The 20,836-nt window shown below is 33.8% G+C and overlaps 1 long non-coding RNA gene across 1 annotated transcript; it reads left to right on the plus strand.

The window, feature by feature from the left end:
• The first annotated feature begins 374 nt into the window (after nt 1-374).
• Nucleotides 375-19,544, plus strand: LOC109179900. The gene is made up of 4 exons (XR_002054005.1): nt 375-385; nt 13,203-13,210; nt 13,733-13,735; nt 19,467-19,544. It is a non-coding gene; the product is annotated as an uncharacterized LOC109179900 (long non-coding RNA).
• The last annotated feature ends 1,292 nt before the right edge of the window (nt 19,545-20,836 follow it).

The following is a 20,836-nucleotide window of genomic DNA, read 5'->3' on the forward strand; positions in this document are numbered from 1 at the left end:
TTAGCAACATATTTATGAAAATGTTGTAACAATATTGAGGAGTTTATTAGAACAAAACATATAACTTGTGGTGCACTGTTAAGTAATAAATTCTTCAGCATTTAATAGTCTTTAGTTTCTTCAAAATTGATCCTGGGCCATTTTGGTTTGTAAGGCTCAAGACAATTTTGAGAAACATAAAAGTAAGACTCATAATGTTCAGTTCATTTTGAGGTGGACCTTAAAGATTATTTGGGAAGTTATGGTGTATGTTTAAGATTCCAAATTTATGTACTTAGAGTTTTGGTTTATTGTCTAAGTTATTGGAATGCTTCTGTGACTTGACTATCTTTTGGCTATTTTGATGAGTGGGAGTGACAGACGTGTCAACTCCAAGCTCTTAGCCGTTAGAGGTAGTACTTATGTTAACTTATAAAGAAGTTATGGAATATATAGTTAGCATTATGCTAATTAAGAGATCTCTACTTAAGGCATGTTTTTAAGGATATTAGAGATCATACAATGTACTCTTTTGTACAATTTGGATGATTTTCTCTCTTAAGTTGCGCATATACATTTTATTTTGAGAAACATCCCTTCAGGTACCAAGAATAAACATTGGGTTTGTTCATAAAGGATTCAAGTTGGGGAATCAAATATGCATGTGATCATAGGAGATATTACTCACTTATTCAGTAGAGGACATATTACTATGATTCGTGTGTTTTGTTCTTTAATGCGAATTGTGCTATTACTTGCACCAAGTGGGAGACTGTAAGACTTTCCCGTATAATATATATTATATATTATGGGTCTTACTTATGTGGTGCAAGTGGACTAGGCCCATTAAGTAATTGGTTGGGTTGGACCTTTAGGTTTAAGTCTTATATCCACCAATGTGCCTATATAAAGCTTGTATTGATGGGATACAAGATACATGAATATTATATGGTACTCATACTGCTCAGAAAATACCAATACACCATCTAGGGTTCTGAGTCAAGTATGAGACAAAACAGCTAACCCTATTCTGCAGATCTACAATACAACAGGATATCAACTATGGCTGGAGATCTACAATGCTTCCGCTTCCGCTGCTACGAGTTAAGTTTCTCGTAGATTATGCTTTGTATATTTAAATCTCACAGAGCATACTTTGTTTTATATATATAGTTTTTTATTTAAAAAATATCAATATAAAATATAAATATACTGATCTATTTATATATCAAGATTGCAATAATTATTGATGTTTGATAAGAATAATTATTAATATAGATATTAAAGGTATATTATTCGTATATACTTGAGTGTGTGTATATATGTTTAAAATAATACCTATAATATTAAATTCAATTAAAATAACATATATAATAATAAATTCATCATAAGAAAAAATACAAACACAACAATATAGCAACATTATAAATATAAAATCACAAATTATAAAGTCCAAACATTCATATACATTTAATTATTTATATATATATTTAGAATTTTTGTTAATCGATAGTTTCGTACCGAATTAATTGGTAACTGAAATTTTACAAATCATTAACCATTAATTGAACCAAAATTTTTCTCTTAAAGAAAAGTTAACCAAAATTCTTCAATTTGATCGGTTAACCAAACTTTCACCAAAATTTGCATATCCCTATAAATAATAAATAACAAATTTGAATAAAATCAAACTATTCTAACATAACACGATTAATTAAACTCTATCTTATATTTAAACTTTTAAAAATTGTTCAAAAAATAATTTAAACAGATATTATTACTAAATAATTATTAATTTAAATTAAATGTAAACAATAATCTTTATCCTATTTTTTTTAATACAATTTCTATACACACACCCAGACAGAACCTAACCCTACTGCCGCTTCTCCTCCCTTGGAGTCACCGGTCTCTGCCTCGTTGCTCTCATCATCTCTCTGTGTCTCGCAACCTCTCCAGTTCCGTTTCTCCGCCCTAGGCGTCTTCGGCTCTCTGCCCTCAGCACTTTCGAGTTTGAAGCCCCTCTCTCTGCATACCTGTGAGGAAATCCATCGAATAGGTGGTGTGTTTCAACTGCCTTATTGTAAAGTACATGTTTTTATTACTCCAAAATACTTGTACGACTTAGAATTAGGGATAGGGTTTCACCTTTCAATTTCCATTAGACTGGACTTGAGTCTGGATTTGTACTTGCACAGTCTTTTCACCATATTTCATTTCAACTCCTTTTCTCCTGTGTTTTTTTTTTCTTTCCTTTCCCTGCGTTTTCTCCCCTCATTGGCAGTAGTGAGATTTTAGCTGTTTTAACCTTATAATGAAACTTCAAAATAGAAAATGACAAGAAAAGCACTCATTAGTGACCCACTTGAGATAAGTGAGTCAGAAGAATCTTCAAGTGATGAAAGTGACACCTCAAAGGATGACAATGCAATGTTTTGCATGAGCATCTCCAACAACTCACCCTACGAGGACATGTGTCTTATGGCAAATGGAAGTGAAGAAAATGAGGTAACATCTAACTCTTATGATTCTGTCAATTCTTCATTTTCTAGAGAGTCCTTCTTTCACTTAATGGAAGAATGTCAAACCGTAATGGACACTCACTCTCAACTCAAAGAGCGCAATTGTCTTTTGATTCTCGAAAAAGATCAAATAAATGAAAAGTTGCAAAATGCTCTACTTGAAGTGAAAGACTTGAAAGATAAAATTATTTGTCTTCAAGAAGAGTGTAAATCAAGGGAAGTGAGAGAACACAACCTTAGAGAGGTTATAGCAACATTTACACATTCATCCAAAATAATGGACAAAATGGTAAATATGTAAAAATCCTCAAGTGATAAAACCGGACTCGGTTATGATCCATCGTGTTCTCAAGCCTCCAAAAATTTGGCCAATTCTACTACTACTTTAAATAATAAAGTCCAAGTAGTAAAATTTGTAAAAGGTCAAGAAAGCACAGTGAGACAAGGAATTGGTTATCAAACTAATGTCAAAATTAATACTGTTAGGCCGAAGCCTCAAGGAAATAATATTTCGCCTAAACAGTATACAAAAAGGCAAAAGTTTGTTCCTAAATGGAAATACACCAATGAGTCTAGTGCACAAAGCCCTCATAGGAAAATGGGAAGGAATCCAAGAATTGAGGCAGGGAGATTTTATCCCTCCAGACAAGATTGGTTTGATAATATTAAACCATGGACTAAGTCCAGATTTAATGCTTATCATAGGCTCAAACAATCTACCTCCCACGTGCCAAAAAATCGAGTCAATTTTCAAAAACCGGCACAAAAATTGTTTTCAAAAATTAAATATGATTATAATGTGTTTAATGGTTACCAATCACCTAAACTTAGATCAGTGAGTACAAGGTGGATTTGGGTACCAAAAATGACTAACACCCAAGGACCCAAATCAAGTTGGGTACCTAAAAATGTGTAATTTATTTGCAGGAAGTTTGGTACTTCGATAGTGGATGTTCTAGACACATGACTGGAAATAAATCTAGTCTTGTGAATCTTAAAAATATCGAAGGACCAAAAGTTGTATTCAGTGGAAATGAACGATGCGACATAACAAAAGGAATTAGTACAATATTTCGAAATGGATTGAAAATCGAAGATGTATCCTTTGTTGAAGGTCTAAAATTTAACTTGTTGAGTACAAGTCAATTTTGTGACAAAGGATATCTAGTAGAGTTCTTCAAAGACAAGTGCCAAGTAAAGACCAATTCCTCGGGAGAAGTCGTGCTTGAAGGAATAAGGAAGAAAAATATGTATGTTGTGGATTGGAACACAACAAAGGAATCAGTGTGTCTACTAGCAAACAACTCACACGTGACAAGTTGGGAATGGCACAAGAAGTTGAATCATCTAAACTTCAAGACTATCAACAAGCTGGCAAGAAATAAACTCGTTGAAGGTCTACCCGACATTGTTTATAAGAAAGATCAAATATGTGATGCTTGCCAAAGAGGAAAGCAAATCAAGTCATCTTTCAAATCCAAAGCTCAAGAATCTACAACAAGACCGCTAAGTTTACTACACATGGATCTATTCGGTCCAGTAGACCCAGTAAGTCTAAGTGGTAAGAAATATACACTAGTTGTTGTTGATGATTTTTCCAGGTACACATGGTCGATATTTCTCAAAAAGAAAAATGAAGTAGAGCAAAAGTTGCCAGAACTACTCAAGCTACTACAAAACGAGAAAGACTTGAAAATTGCAAAAATCCGAACTGATCGTGGAACAGAGTTCGTGAATCAAGTAATTGAAGCCTACTGCAATTCTCAAGGGATTCTACATCAATTGTCTGCCGCACGTACACCTCAACAAAATGGTGTAGCCGAAAGAAGAAATAGAACGCTAAAAGAAGCCGCACGAGTGATGATTACGTCAGCCGAGCTACCTAAAAGATATTGGGCTGAAGCAATCAACACCGCTTGCTACACGCAAAATCAAAGCTTGATACACAAGTCTTACAATAAGACTCCGTACGAATTATGGAAAGGGAGAAAACCTAAACTCAATTACTTTCATACTTTTGGCATCAAATGTTTTATTCTTAATAATGGTAAAACATATCTAAAGACTTTTGATGAGCGTGCAGATGAAGGAATATTTTTGGGATATTCATCCACCAGCAAAGCATTCAGAGTATTAAACAAGAAATCAATGGTGGTAGAAGAATCAATTCATGTTACATTTGATGAAGCTCATAAGAAGGAAACCCAGAGCAACAAAAATGATCAGGAAAGTTGTCAAGTTGAAAAGTCATTTAATGATACTGACACATCTTTTAAAGATCAAATTGTACAGGGTATGGAGCAATTGGACATTAATTGCAATAGTGAAGGACACGTGGAAGCCAATGAAGATCCCCACGTGGAAAATCAAAATTCTCAAGTTGAAATACAAATTGGAGATCAATCTGATGAGCAAAATATATCTACCTCCAATTTACCTACTGAACAAGGAAACGTGGAAAGCCCATGCAACCTACAACCTGACTTGAGATGGCTCAAAAATCACCCTCCAGAGCTAGTGATTGGAGATCCACGAGAAGGAGTAAAAACAAGGTCCTCAAATATACATACTATATTTTGTTGTTTTCTTTCTCAGGTGGAGCCCACAAGCATTGAAGAAGCTCTAAGTGATCTAGATTGGATCAATGCAATGCAAGAAGAGCTTGATCAATTTAAAAGAAGTGAAGTATGGGAATTAGTTCCAAGACCTAAAACTTACAATGTAATTGGAACAAAATGGGTCTTTCGGAATAAAGCAAATGAGGATGGAATTGTCATACGAAATAAAGCACGTTTAGTGGAAAAAGGATATTCACAAGAAGAAGGCATAGACTTCGATGAAACATTTGCACCTGTGGCAAGACTAGAAGCCATCAGAATATTTCTAGCATATGTCGCGTACAAGAATTTCACTGTCTATCAAATGGACGTGAAAAGTGCATTTTTAAATGGCTTACTTGAAGAGGAAGTCTATGTTGAGCAACCTCCTGGTTTCGAGGTAAAAGATGATATTAATAAGGTCTACATATTAAAGAAGGCGTTATGTGGGTTAAAACAAGCACCGAGAGCTTGGTATGACACTCTATCAACGTTCCTAATTAACTGTGGTTTCACAAAAGGCCTTGTTGATAAAACCTTATTTAGAATTCAAGAAAATGATCACATTTTGTTAGTACAAATTTATGTTGATGATATTATCTTTGGAAGTACTAATAAAATTCTTTGTGAGAAATTTTCCAAGCTCATGCAAAATAAGTTTGAGATGAGCATGATGGGAGAGTTGAACTACTTTCTTGGACTACAAGTAAAGCAACTCAACGAAGGGATATTCATCAATCAGGCCAAGTATACAAAAGATCTTATAAAGAAATTTGGTCAAGATAGAAAAACCTCAATCAAAATCCCGATGAGTACATCTTTAAGATTGGATAAAGATGATGAAGGCAAGGACGTTAACGAAACAAAATATCGAGGAATGATTGGATCATTACTATATCTTACTGCAAGCCGACCAGATATATCTTACTCAGTGGGAGTATGTGCTAGGTTCCAGTCAAAGCCAAAAGAAAGTCATTTTCTTGCTACCAAGAAAATCATCCGATACCTAAAAGGAACAGTCAATGTGGGATTATGGTATCCCAAGGAAGGTAATTTTACACTAACTGGTTTCTCAGATGCAGACTTTGCAGGATGTACAATCGAACGAAAAAATACCTCAGGGACATGCCAGTTCTTAGGGGGAAGATTGGTATCATGGTTTAGCAAAAAGCAAAACTCCATAGCTACATGCACAGCCGAAGCTAAATATATAGCTGCTGGGAGTTGTTGTGCGCAAATTCTTTGGATGAAACAACAGCTGAAAGATTATGGCGTGAATTGTGAAAATGTCAACATACTGTGTGACAATACAAGTGCCATAGCTATAACACACAATCCTGTGTTACATTCAAGAACAAAACACATTGATGTGAGACATCATTTTATCCGGGATCATGTCGAAAAGAAGGAATTGTCAATTGGAATGTATCAAATCGCATAAATTGGAAAAATTACAAAATTCATTATCATTAAACTCCAAAAATGCGAAATAGGAATATAGTAGCTAAAAATACCTTTCCTAGAGTCAAAATCATCTATTAAACTCGTCTTGGCTATGTCAAAGTTAATAAAATCTTTTGAAAAATAATTATTTTCAAAAGACAAGCCAAATGACTGAGTATAGGTTTTGGCGTCATCAAAAAGGGGGAAAATTGATAGGAATATTTTTGTAAGTTTTGATGAGCCAAATGTACTTTAGATCCCCTTAGTTTTAGGTCTTTTAGTACAAGCATCATAAATCAGAATATTGAATCAAAGGGAATCTACCATAGGAAGAACAAAATTAATTTGGAAAATTAATTTTGGTCCTACGAGTATTCATCCGTGTAAGAAGCATAAAGGAATGATACTGCAAAGAATGAACGGATGAGCCTAACGACGAAATGGTAGAAGTCCTTACTCTAAACGATCACACTTGAGATCGATTTCCCCCCAAGGACTTATTTTTTATAAGTCAAGTTTTCGGACAAGCACAATGTTCCTCAAAGGAGCACAATGTTACCAAAAGAGCACGATGCGGACAAGCACAATGTATGCTAACAAGCACAATGTGTGCTAAGGAGCACAATGTATGCTAAGGAGCACAATGTATGCTAAGGAGCACAATGTATGCCAAGGAGCACAATGTATCAAAGGAGCACAATGTTCAAGTCAAAGGAGCACAATGTGGCAAAGAAGCAAGATGTTCAGAATATGAATAAATTCGAAGGAATTTATTTTGGATCAGCCCACATGCCACAAGAATCCAAAATTGCCTGAAGATATTTGATCAGAACGGAAAAAATATTTATGAAGACATGAATATAAAAACTTATCCTAGAAATAAATTCTATCAGATGAATTTATTTCAAAGATTCGTTGGATATTCAAATTGACAACTAAAGTAATATTTTAAACAACTAGAAAATCAAGTTGTGTTAAAATATTATTTTGTATAATTTTTATAATTAAGGTATAATATTATTAAATTGAAATAATTAAAAATATATAGATCCACATTAAGAAAAATCTTATTAATTTCGGATATTAAAACTATATATTTAAAGCTATATATTTAGATTAAAGTTGAATTTATAAATAATTAAGTTTCAATAAGTTTATTTATTCCCTAAGTTATATATGGTTAATAATGAATATTTTTCTATATTAGATTATGCTTATATATGGTTTATCGTATTAACCATCACTATATTAGATTAATATATAATTCTTTTAATATAATATATTATTAAATCTAAGCATATGGTTAATATTTATTCAATATTATTACGAAAGTATTACAATTATAAATTTTATTATATTTTAAATGACTTAGCATATCAAAGCAAACATAGTAAGTTAATAACATTATTTCACATTAGAAGAGTGATTTGAATCAAGGGAAGTCAGCTAAAGAATAAAATCAAAATAATACTCTATTCAAACTAAGCTACAGTACTTCATAATTTTTTTGTCCACAAAAAAAAGTTTAAATGGCAAGAAAAACATCTTGAAGGGAGAGACAAACTACTCTCTTATTACAGAAAATGTACACTTTAAAGACGAAGAGATTGAATCAAAACAAAGCTCAAGACTTTGACATATTGACAACTAAAAAATGCTTTGAATTTCATTTTGATTTTACTGTATTCTTATCATGCTTCCTTCTATATCTATTTACATATACACAGAATCCATCCCTCCTCAAACTTTATCCACTTGATGAGCAATGAACTCTATTGCTTCCCGATCAATCTTTCTAGATTCGTATCTTCTCTACAAAAAAAAATGAATATATCAACATTTTTTATTACAAACCGCTTTTCTTATTTAAATATCGGAAAATCCAAAAAAAAAAAAAAAACAAAACAAAACAAATTATCTATGTGGAGTGTGGACGAATTCAAAGAACCAATATATGAAAACAGGTTCTTGCATGCACACAACCAGTATGAATAAATTTGAAATAAGAATTAAAAAAAATACACCGGAGAGAATTAACAAAAATATTGTTGTTCGAATCTTCATCCCCCAATTTGGATACATAAAGCTTTTTCCAACGTTATGACACAATCTCTATTCGTTTTTGAAATGCCTGCACACGGAAGACGTGTTGATAAACATACACATACATGTGGAAAACTCGGAAATTGAAAAGAAAATCGAGAAAGAATATATACGAAAGGAAATGTTAATGCCGACCAGGACCGTGACACTCTCTTGTGCGGGGACCGGGAACGATGACAACAATCCACCATTCTTGAAAAAACCTTAGAGAGAGAATATGATTCTTGAATCTATGATCGAGTAGTACAGGGAGAGGCAAATCCTATCATTTTATAGTCACAAAAAATTGACCATATATGAAATTAATATTCTGTAAATATTTTTATAATTAAAATTAAAATTAATTAAATATAAGGAAAAGGTACAAATAGGCCATTGAACTATTTGGGGGATATCAATTAAGCCACCGAACTCGAATAAGCTTCAAATTGATCCATGAACCTGCAAAAAAGTGCAATTAGCATTTTTAGTAGGTTACCAACAAGTTTTTTGATGATTAGGATGTCATGTGTATTTTTTATTTTTTATTTTATTATTCTTATTATTATTATCCTACTAAGTATTTGACCCAAAAAAAAAAATTAAGCATTATGACGAAATAATACCAGAGGTACGTAACTGAGTTAAACTATTATTATTATTTTTTTTAAAATAGACATAAATATTATTTAACTTTTGGTATTAGAGCGTGCTTATGAATTGATTAATTACTAAAATTAGGATTCATCATATTTGAGGATTTTTAATTATCTTAATTATAATAAAGCTATATGGTCTTGTGAAAATTAAATGTTGATATTAATGGTTAAATGTTGGTATTAACAACATTTAATTTTCACAAAACCATATGGTGTGTGTGTGTGTGTGTGTGTGTATATATATATATATTTATTTATTTACTTATTAATTTATGTTATTAATATTATTAATTTTATTTTTTTTATAATAAAGCTATATGATCTTGTGAAAATTAAATGTTGATATTAATGGTTAAATGTTGGTATTAACAACATTTAATTTTCACAAAACCATATGGTGTGTGTGTGTATATATATATATATATATATATATATATATATATATATATATATATATATATATATATATATATATATATATATATATATATATATATATATATATTTATTTATTTATGTTATTAATATTATTAATTATTATTATTATTAATAATATTAATTATTATTATTATTATTATTAATATTAATAACATAAATAAATAAATAAATAAATAAATATATATATATATATATATATATATATATATATATATATATATATATATATATATATATATATATATATGAATATGAATATGAATTGCAACTATGTTGATATTAGGTTATGTATTTTTTTAATAAATAATATTATTATAATGTTGTCTAATATTCATTCCGTGCATTGCATGAGTAGCATACTAGGAGTAGACACACTCAAGATTAAATATGTATACCGCTAACTGCGATTAATAATAGTAACTTTTTGTATCATACTATTTTCAATTATTAAATTAAATATTGTAATACAATATCATAATTATTTTGTCATATACTTAATAAAAATGTAATTTTAAACAAATATCATGTTTTCTTCTTCTGTACTTTAAATACCATTATTAAAAACATTTTTTACCTATTCTAACATTACAAACAAATCTTTAATATTTAGTCCATGCATCGCACGGGACAATACTAGTAAAGTTTAAATACGTATGTTTTCCAATTGCATATGTACTTACTGTGTACCGTGTACGTACCGTTTATATGATGATATCAATTGTATATGTCAATTGCTATATGTATACGTATTCATTCAACAATCATATATGTTTGTGTATGTACTACTGTTCAAATACATGAAAATTTGTAATCAATGGAAAATATATGCACACTGTATATGACTTGCGTACTACAATTCGTTGGAATCAAATTGTTCTCTGTCTTGAATATGCAATATATGTACTGTGCGTATTGATTAATATTAATATTATTAAACATAATCCTGTAGTCTTTCGTATTGTGGATAATTCTGGAAATACTAATAATAGTTTAATACTTTAACTTAGTTTTTTTTTTTTGGTCAAATGCTTAGAAGGATAATAATAATAATAATAAAATTAAAAGTAATAAAAATATACATGACATCCTAATCATCCCAAACTTGTTGGACACCTACTAAAAATGCTAATTGTACTTTTTTATAGGTTCATAGATCAATTTGGAGCTTATTCGAGTTCGATGGCTAAATTGCTATCCCCAAATAGTTCAATGACCTATTTGTACCTTTTTCCCTTAAATATATAATAGAAAAAAATAATAAACGGATATTGATTCTATATATATACTCTGTCTTAATTATGGCATTTCATAATTATGGTATTGCATAGTATTCACATATGCAATACCATAAATATGCAATATTATTACCAATTCAATTAATATATTAATATATTTTAATTAATTTTCATTAAATATTTGATTACCAAATAAAGTTCAATAATTATTTGATCAATAATTAAAATATTTAAGTAATTGAGAAAAAAAGTTTGGGCGGGAAAATGATGTAGGAGGATTTTATATATATATAGATTTTGGATCCGGTGAGGCTACCTTGTGTAGGTAAGGTCGTGAGGCTCAATCTTGTACGTTGATTTGTATCTTTTAACGCTCCAGATGTAATCTACCATATGTCCACGTGCGCTGATTTGTTTGTACCATTAGGGCATTGATGTCTTTTTGTTTATGTATTTATTAGGCTGTAGTAATTTATTAGCTGATTTTATGGGCTTGTACAGGGTTAATTATGGTCGAAATTGGATGTTACGATTTGTAGACTTGTTTTGACGTCTCCTCGGATTCTTCAATTTGCGTGTGGCTGTTCTTCTCCAATAGGCTTTTGAGGCGTCTTTTCGTTTCCTCTCGGCGCGTTTCTTCTACGTCCGGTCTCTTTAGCCGTGGTGGTTGCGTTGTTGTTCTTGCGTGTTTTTTTTTTTTTGTTCTGGTGTTGCATGTCGACAGGGACGGGACTAATGCCGACGGGGATTTTTTGTTCAGTTAGTAGGGGGTGGGAGTGGGTCTTTGCCAGGTATTAGGGGCTTTTCCAGCGTTGTTCGCGGTTTGTGTAGTATACTGCTTTGTTTTTTTTTTGTTTTTTTGTTTTTTTTGTTTTTTTTTCCCGACGGGGAATTGCATTTTCCAGGGCTGTGAGATCTTTGCATGGCCGCGATTTCCGCTGTTTTGGGGAGAGGGGGATGGGGGGGTCTTGTTGTTGGTGTTTGGCGGTGGGGTGAGTAGGGTTTCGGCAGTGAGTTGGTGATTGTATGTAATTTTTTGGCTCAATATGTTTGGGGTATGTTCGGCGTTGGGGTCCTGTGTGTTTTTTTTTTTTCTCAATTTTTTGCGTTTGGTGTGTTCGCCTTGGTTTTTTGTTTTTTTGTTTTTTTTTTAACACTTTATTTGAGGCGGGGTGGGAGGTGTGTGGGCTTGCCATGGTGCTTGATAGTGGTGTGTGCGTTTTATGATTTCGGTGAGTGCAGTTTACGTCATTGTTACATTTTGGTTGTTTGGGGTATTGTGAGGGGGTATTGCTGTGAATGTTGGGTGGGTGGTGGTGGGTTGTTGTGCTCCGGATGGTGTTGATGGGTGGGGGGGATGGTTTCGGTTCCGGATGTTTAGTGTTTTTTTTTACGACGTTATTTTAGTCGGGGTGGAGGGTGTGTGTGGTTGCTGGTGATGCTTGGTAGTGGTGTGTGCGTTTTATGATTTCGGCGAGTGCAATCTACGTCATTCTTTACATTTTGGTTGTTTGGGGTATTGTTGTGGGTGTGGGGTGGGTGGTGATGGGTTGTGGTGCTATGGATGGTGTTGATGGGTGGGGGGGATGGTTGCGGTTCTGGTTTTTTGTTTGTTTTTTATTTTTATTTTTTTGGTGGGTGGTGTGTGCATTTTATGATCTCGGCGTATGCAATCTAGGTATATAGATGACATGCTTTTTCCCACCAATAATGCATCAAGGTTAGCTTATATATATTTTTTCTGTTAGTTTATTCAGACTTCGAATATGAATTTTTTTTATAGATGATTGGCAATTTCGCATGATTTTTTAAATTTCCTTTGTTACATATGGAGTAGAATCTTATTGACTCTAGAACAGTAGGGATCACATGAGTTCAGTATACTTCAGAGAATGCTTATATGCAATATAATGGATTAAGGGGACCACTGTATTTCCCATTATGTAATGGCTTAGTATTGGTCTTGTGTTATTATTGGTCTAGTTATAAAGCCAAGATGGTCAAAGTTTGTCATCTTAAACTCGTATATTGAAACCAACCAACAACTCCCTCTCTCTCCCGCTCATATCTTACACCACTGTCCCTCAGTTTGCTATGTGGGAAAAAGTTGGTCATCTATTTTTTACTGTGTGCATTTCAATATTATTGTGTGTGCGAATTGTTATGGCATGTGCGAATTGTTATGGCATGTGCGAATTTCCTTGCAATTGTGTTCGTTTCATCTTTTATTTTTATTGGCTGGAAAAGTTATCTTTGTTTGATTGTTTTCCTTGTAGAGAACAGTTCAGAGGTGTTTGTATCCCTTAGCTTCCTGGTGTTGGATACCCCCACTGTGTTGGTATTTATACGTCCTACATCTTTGTTATGATTATTTTTTTTACTAATATCGTTTCAATATAAACTAGTCATCATTGTATTCATTTTGCATTTTGTTCATTGTATTTTTGCAGAAAGATGTGCTGTTTATTTTTTTTAGGATGCTAGTTTTCCAGAACTGTATGTGAATGTACTGCAGTTAATCCCTAGGGGAGTCCGCATGTCATGGCACGATGCCAAAAACAAGTTGGATTGTGGGGTTTTTGCAATGCATCACATGGAGACATACGTAGGCTAGTCGATTGCTTCTTGGGATTGCGGGCTCAGTAGGGGTGATGCACGTGCGTTGCTGGCCTTGCGTGTGCAGTATGTCTTTGAAATTCTAATGTTTCATAAAAACACACGCCTGGAAGTGATTGTCAACACTGCGGGTGGTGCTCGTTGAATGCAAGTTTTTGTAGTTGGTGGTCTTGGCCGCATTTACAACTTCTGCGTACATATTAGTTTCTACTTTTTTTAAAACCTTCTTGATTTTTCACCACGGTGCTCACATTTTATCTACTGGATGCAATAAGTATTTCCTTTACAATTTTAATATCCCATTATACAAGGTGCTAATATATTCTCATATTTTTGCACAAGCCAACATAAGCACATGCACACGCATGTATATTTAAATAAATTGTGCATGCATTTATCTCCCAGCCTACTGCACACACACACCGATAGCAATCCACACTACTGTCATAGTAACTGATGCAGCCCATGTCACCTATACAGACACGCAACCATTTTGTCAAAAAAATATAAAATACAAATACAAAGTTTTTGCACACACCCACATACGCTACTGCACATTTCATTCTCCGTTGAGAAACCAACCTTTACTCTTACCCCCATTTGCACACGCCTCGTCAATTCCACGCCTAATGCCATCATAGTCAGCTTATTCTTATCACACATTTTTTTGCACGCAACACATACGTCAAAGTAGAGGTTGTGGTGCATACATAGCGGATTCAAACACACGTCGTACCTATGTTACGTAATGCTGGTTATAAAGTTACAATTTCTCGTCTTGCTACCACATCTCACAATTCCCACACACACCCACATATCCCTTTAAGTAGTCATATCTCGTTTGAACTAAAACCGATTATCTCTAACACATGGAGTTGCACACACAAGCACTGTCAGTCGCACACACTTAACATACCAACTGCACAGACGTCTATACGGAGACCAATACAACCCCAGTTGAAATGCACATACATGTTGCCGTATTAGCCATTTCCTCCACCGGAAAATAGTACTCCTGCGATATCTTCCTACTCTCGACGTTTTAATCACAGCGTTTGACATAATATTAATGCAATCTACTACCATTAATATTACATATATTCACATGGTAAATATTCCTTTTAATTTGTAACCAAAAATAACAACAATATTAAAATTACTTCTTCACCCTTATGGTTAAAATACTACCTTAATTACATTACAATCTCTTTCAATCTCAGCCTTTTATTACTATTGATTTAATGGAGGAGATTGGATCTCATGATCTCATCTATATATATATATATATATATATATATATATATATATATATATATTCCACAATTTTGAACTGTTATCTTGGATATATTTAGTGCTCAGTATTTTTTTAAATAATAATTACATGTAAATATCGTCATTTACTGATGGATTTAATTACTTGGGGTGACCGGAATTACTAAACCCGATAAGTAACGCAAATAGAAAATGGATAAGAATATAGATAAAACAATGTCGTAAGGTTGCGGGGACTGTGTATTGTATTAAGATCGTAGTTATCAAGCTGTTACAAGGAGAATGTAATGCTATTACAAGTGGTAGTTTAGGACAAAGGATAGAACATGTCTTCGGACAAAGGAGGGGCCATTTATACATGCTACGGACCCCTAACTACCCGCCTAAATCAGGAGAGCGGTTGCCTCCCCGCTTTGACCACGCCCGGTTCGGAGACCGGGCAACATGGCTGAGGCCTTGTGCCGAGATCTCGCGCTGAGGCCTCATGTCGAGGCGGCCCGGGTCGAGCATGGAGCCTCAACCTCAGGGCCCCGGGCTTGCTTCGCCTTTCGGGGTCGGTTCGGGTCAATCTATAATATATCCATCATTTATATTGTTAAATGTTAGCAAATATAGTGAGAGTACTGTTTAATGTACGTTTCACTATTCGAGCTACTAACATTTACGGGAATATTTAATCAGTTCAAAATTAGAGCTAATGAGTCCCAAATGGGTTGGTCAAGTGGGTGGAGCATAATTCAATATTATCTAGTACCCCATGAGTTGTGGCTATGAGTTTACTCGCCACCCAAAAAAATATTAAAAAAAAAAACAAGAATAGATCAGAGCTAATGCCTTCTTATTATGTGAACATATAATTGTTTGTATAGGTAATACATAAATACCTAGTGAACTCGATTAACATACACTACAACAAATCAATTTTTTAAAGACATATATTTAGCGGCGGTTATATACAACCACTGTCGGTTATATACAACCGCTGTTAAATAAGTATTTTGCGACGGTTATAAGAACCGTCGCTAATTTTGTATTAAACTTAGAAAACATTAGTTTCTTTTTATTTTAAGTGTATTTTAAAATTTTTAGCGGCGTTCAAGAACCGCCTCTAAAACTTAACGAAATAAATGTGTATTTTAGTCGCTTTTGTGATTATTGTCGCTAAAAATCAACAAAACTATTTATTAGAAGTGTTTAAAACAAAAATGAGAGGTGATGAATTTATGTCTTCGAAGCAATGGCAGACAAAATCTCCAAGCAAGGAAGCAATCGACGAGCAAGGAGGTGTTTCGAAAGCTTTCAGCATGGATATGCCCTACCTAGAATTAGATCGGCGATCGGCGATTCGGGAGCCGCAGAGAGGAAGACAGTGACAGCGACGCCATCACCGGCGGCGACACCACTCGCGACAGTTCGCGGAAGCTATCCATCTCCACGGCCGCTTGCTCTTGGGATTTAAACGAAAGTATAATCCCTAATATTGAATATAGTTTTGCCTAGAAAGTAAATTGAATGCACTAATTTTGTTGCATGTTACCGTACCCCATAGATTAAGACCCTAATAATGAATATTTGATACAAAGAGGATCCACGAATTCTATGTCAATCCTGAAAGGATTGTTGCGATAAAAATTATTATAATTCACCCTTAATCGAATTTGAGATTTCAGAATGTTGAATCTGTTTCTGAATATGACCAGTACAATACAGTATTGTTTCACAAAGTGAAGCTCTATAAGGAAAACATTACTTGTACTCTAGTAGAAGTACATGAAAAAAGGCATACTAAGGGTGTGTTTGGTTCGCACATAGGAATCGGAATTGGAATCGGAATGGGTATCAAATACTTGGTAATGGTAATGGGTTTTGGTGAAAATATTTAACATGTTTGGTAGTAGGGTGGAATGAGAATGGTTACTAATAGTAGTGCTTGAGAATGAATAAGGGAATGAAACCCTTATTGTATTTGGGTATGGGTTTTTCAATTGATGGGGTATTCGAAACCCATAGTAGTGTTCTAAAAACCTATCAACCAAACAACAACAATCACTTTCATACCCATTCCTATGGGCAAAACCCACCAACCAAACACACCCTAAGTAGTATGAGTCCCATTATCTTCTATGATAGTTACATTGTGCTCCAGTAGTAGTACATGAAAAAATTATAATATGTATTCTGAGTGCCATTGATTTTTAAAAGACATCAAAAACACAGTTTTTGTGGGTGTTAGGCATCGGTTGAGTTAGCCGAGTTCAGCCCCTACTCGATTCGAGACGTGGTGATGCGACATACCATGGATGGATGTTGTTAAATGTTTAATGTCCACCTACTTATCATCAATTGGTTTTAAGTTGGGTATGAAAACTAGATAGCCAAAGAACTTTATGGTTAAGCGTGCTTGACTTACAATAGTCACAGAGTAAGCATAATGCAGTGCTGAGATCCATTGTTAGGAATAATTGTAAAATAATTTTGATGAGCCAAAGATTGTATTGTTAATGAGGAAATTTCAACTTTGGTCCTACGACTATAGAGGTCTTGCCAATGCGGCATTGCCGCTCAGAGGAGAACATGTTATTGTTCACAAATATGGCATCCAATTCCCTGTCGAACAGTTCCGCCGGGATACCGCCTTCAAACTCATTGAACCGGTGGTCTAGATATTTAAGGCTGGGCAACTGGAGAACCAGGGAGGGGAACTTGCCGGTGAACCGGTTGTTGCTGAGATCCAGCTCGAACAGGAGTTTCAGATTCAAGAAACTCTGGGGTAGGGTACCCTAGAACCTGTTGGAGTTGATGTGGAACACGGAAATGGCGTAGAGAAGCCCCAACTCATGCGGGAGAGTTCCAACGACATCTGCGTGGTTGATATCAATCCCGGCAACCGTGGCCTCCGACGGCTCGTCCGGCGCCCACCAACAGAACACGCCGGTGTAATTACACACGTCGGATCCAACCCAGTTCACTATTTTGCCTCATTTCACAGTAATATAATAATGAGCATTGGATTGGTCTATGTAAATGCAAACTTTTCTTGCTTTTGTTTTAGTAGCAAAAAATTATCACTACTCTCTATTCTGTTCAGGAACAGTATATGTTGTGGTATTGGGGACAGTTCAAGCGTTGGATTGGTATCTGCCCTTGGAGAGAAAGCTTGAATGGGATTGAAAAAAAGGGAGTAAAATGACTAAAATATCCCCATTAATTGATCAATTAAAATTTTTCGACGAAATTTGACCGGTAATAACCAGAGTGACCAAAATTGAAAAAAATTACATGGTTAAGATACTAAATTGCCACTTTTAAAAGTCAAGGACTGAAATTAACAAAACACTATAGTCGTAGGACCAAAATTAAAATTTCCTCTAATTTTAATTTTAGAAGTCTACTTAGAATTTTTGTATGTTCTCAATATTTAGTCTTGTATTTTATTTACTCCTTCTGGTCAACAAGTGACAACAGAATGAAGTGGAAGGAACATATTAAGTGAACCTCTGTGTCTCATTTTACTTACTGCTTTCATTTATTATTGCTTGCTTGCTGTGAACTAATCCATTTAGCTTCTATCATTTATCATCTAGGTTCGCTTTGTTACGAATTTATTTACACTTGTTTGGTTTACTTAACATATTGAGTGAACAATCTCCTTTAAAATATTGTTTAATCACATCTTGTGAAAAACCATCAATCTCCTTTAAAATATTGTTTAATCACATCTTGTGAAAAACCATCTTATATGAGTTTAGTGCTTATCTCACCTGCATGCATGTGATAATTTGCATACATATTATTTGAATCATATTAAGATACTTCATCATCTTGCATGTGATATCCCTCTATTCTTATGTAACTTTGAACTGCTAAATATTTTCCGCTGTGCACCAAAAGTTTGATTTATTACTTGGAGTTGAAATTACCTAAAAATTATTTAATTCTTCAATTTGTTTAAAAAGTCTGTTCACCACCCCTCCCCTCCCCCCACTCCACCCCCTCTAGACTTTTTACCACCCTATCGGGACCAACATCCATCAATTAGTATTAGAGCCGATGTCATGGATTCGAATCGATGACGAGGCGAAAGCCGAGTCCAATCCTAGATGGGATGTAGGCGTTGGTCGGGCTAAGTCCAATCCTGGGAGGGAGATTAGTGGCACGGAGGCTAAGGACCGAGTCAGGCATGCTGCATAACTGGGCTCGGTGTTCAAAGGTTGCGGCAGGTGCTGGGAGAGAGATTGTTGGGCATTGGGCGTCGGCTAGGTTGGCCGAGTTTAGCCCTTGCTCAATTCGATACGTGGCGTTGTGGCTTACAATTGAGGGATGTGGTTAAATGGTTAATGTCCACCACCTACTTATCACCAATTGGTTTTATGTTTGGATATGACAACTAGACAGCCAAAGAATTATGTGGTTAAATGTGCTTGACTTGATCCCTTGGGCAGTAAGCATAATGCAACGTTGAAATCCGATATGCAGTGTCTGGCATGAGATCCGAGATCCATCAGTGGGATACTCTTTGAGTTCTAAACCTCTTCCGTACTTGACAATGTGCAGTGTCTGGTCATGAGATCCGAGATCCATCAGTGGGAATATACTCTTTGAGTTCGAAATCTTCCCTACCAGACAATGTGTCTGGACATTGGACTATTTTTCTAATAAAGGTTTGGAATACCTCATATGAGGATTAATCTTTGGGTGACTTATGAATCATGAAAGAAGTTGAAATTATTAATTATTATAATATTTATATATATACTAGCATTTTGTACGCGTGATGCACGAAAATTTATGCCTAACATTAAAAAATTGATATATGTAAATAATTACAAATTGTAGTTCAAATTATATTTCGCAATTCCTTAAAGTAGTAAATTTTAATCATCGTATTTGAAAACTATAAGGATGAAAAAAATTTATATTTTGTTTATTAATAATGTAAACAATTTTGATATAATTTATACTTTATTTTTACACTAAATAAATAAAATATCTACTAATTTAGTACCCGGTCACATATATTGGTGCGTGTGTGTGCCTAACGATAGAATTATGAAATTTTAAGAATTAAATAATAACGGTGTTATAACAGTATAAGGGTATTTTAGTCTAACAAGAATGTAGTAGGGACAATTTTATCCATTACAATTGAGGTGTACAACATTTAATAAAAAATGTATACCTTTATTAACATACAAATGTAAACATTGATATAAATGTGCCTATAGTTTAATGGTCAAAGCTCTTGGTAAATATGATATAACCCAAAGATGAAAACGTTAAAGAAAGTTTTTGGTTATTCAACCGTTTGAAACAACAATTTGTTCCAAACACTTGAAAATACAAACATTGTAATTTACAATATTTTCACTTATCACTTTTTAGAATGATTTTCCCAAAACACGTCTATATTTAAAAAAAAAAAAATAATTAACTGTAGAGCCATTTCGACTCATTATATAACAAGAGCCAGTTTCGCTGGCTCATTGCTTGCCCATCAACGTATGGGTAAGCTTAATTTTTAAATTGGAGCATTAACGTTCCTTTTATAGGAGCCTCAAGGCTCTCATGCCACTTTTCTCACTGATGTGGGAAAAGTGGCAAAACTAAGGGGAGCCGAATGTTCGGCTCCCCATATGTTCTATTTTTTTTTAATTTTATTTCTTTTATTAAATTATTATTATTATTATTTTTTTATTTTTTAAAACAATTATTATTATTATTATTATTATTATTATTATATTATTATTATTATTATTTTTTTTTTTTTTTAAATATATGTATACCCTTGGGTCATTTTACAAATTAATCTAAATAGTTAATTTTTTCAAATATCTTTTTATCTACCGTTGATATAATTCACTGGTCAAATCCGCTAACGCTAACCGCTAATTGCTGATTGTCAAGCAATGGCATTGCGATGTAGTTTTCCACTTCAATTTGTTGTGTGATTTGAATACTCTCTTTGTCAACAAATCTCTCAAGTAGTTAATATG

The sequence above is a fragment of the Ipomoea nil genome, unplaced genomic scaffold, assembly GCF_001879475.1.
Source record: "Ipomoea nil cultivar Tokyo-kokei standard unplaced genomic scaffold, Asagao_1.1 scaffold0980, whole genome shotgun sequence".
NCBI lineage: Eukaryota > Viridiplantae > Streptophyta > Magnoliopsida > Solanales > Convolvulaceae > Ipomoea > Ipomoea nil.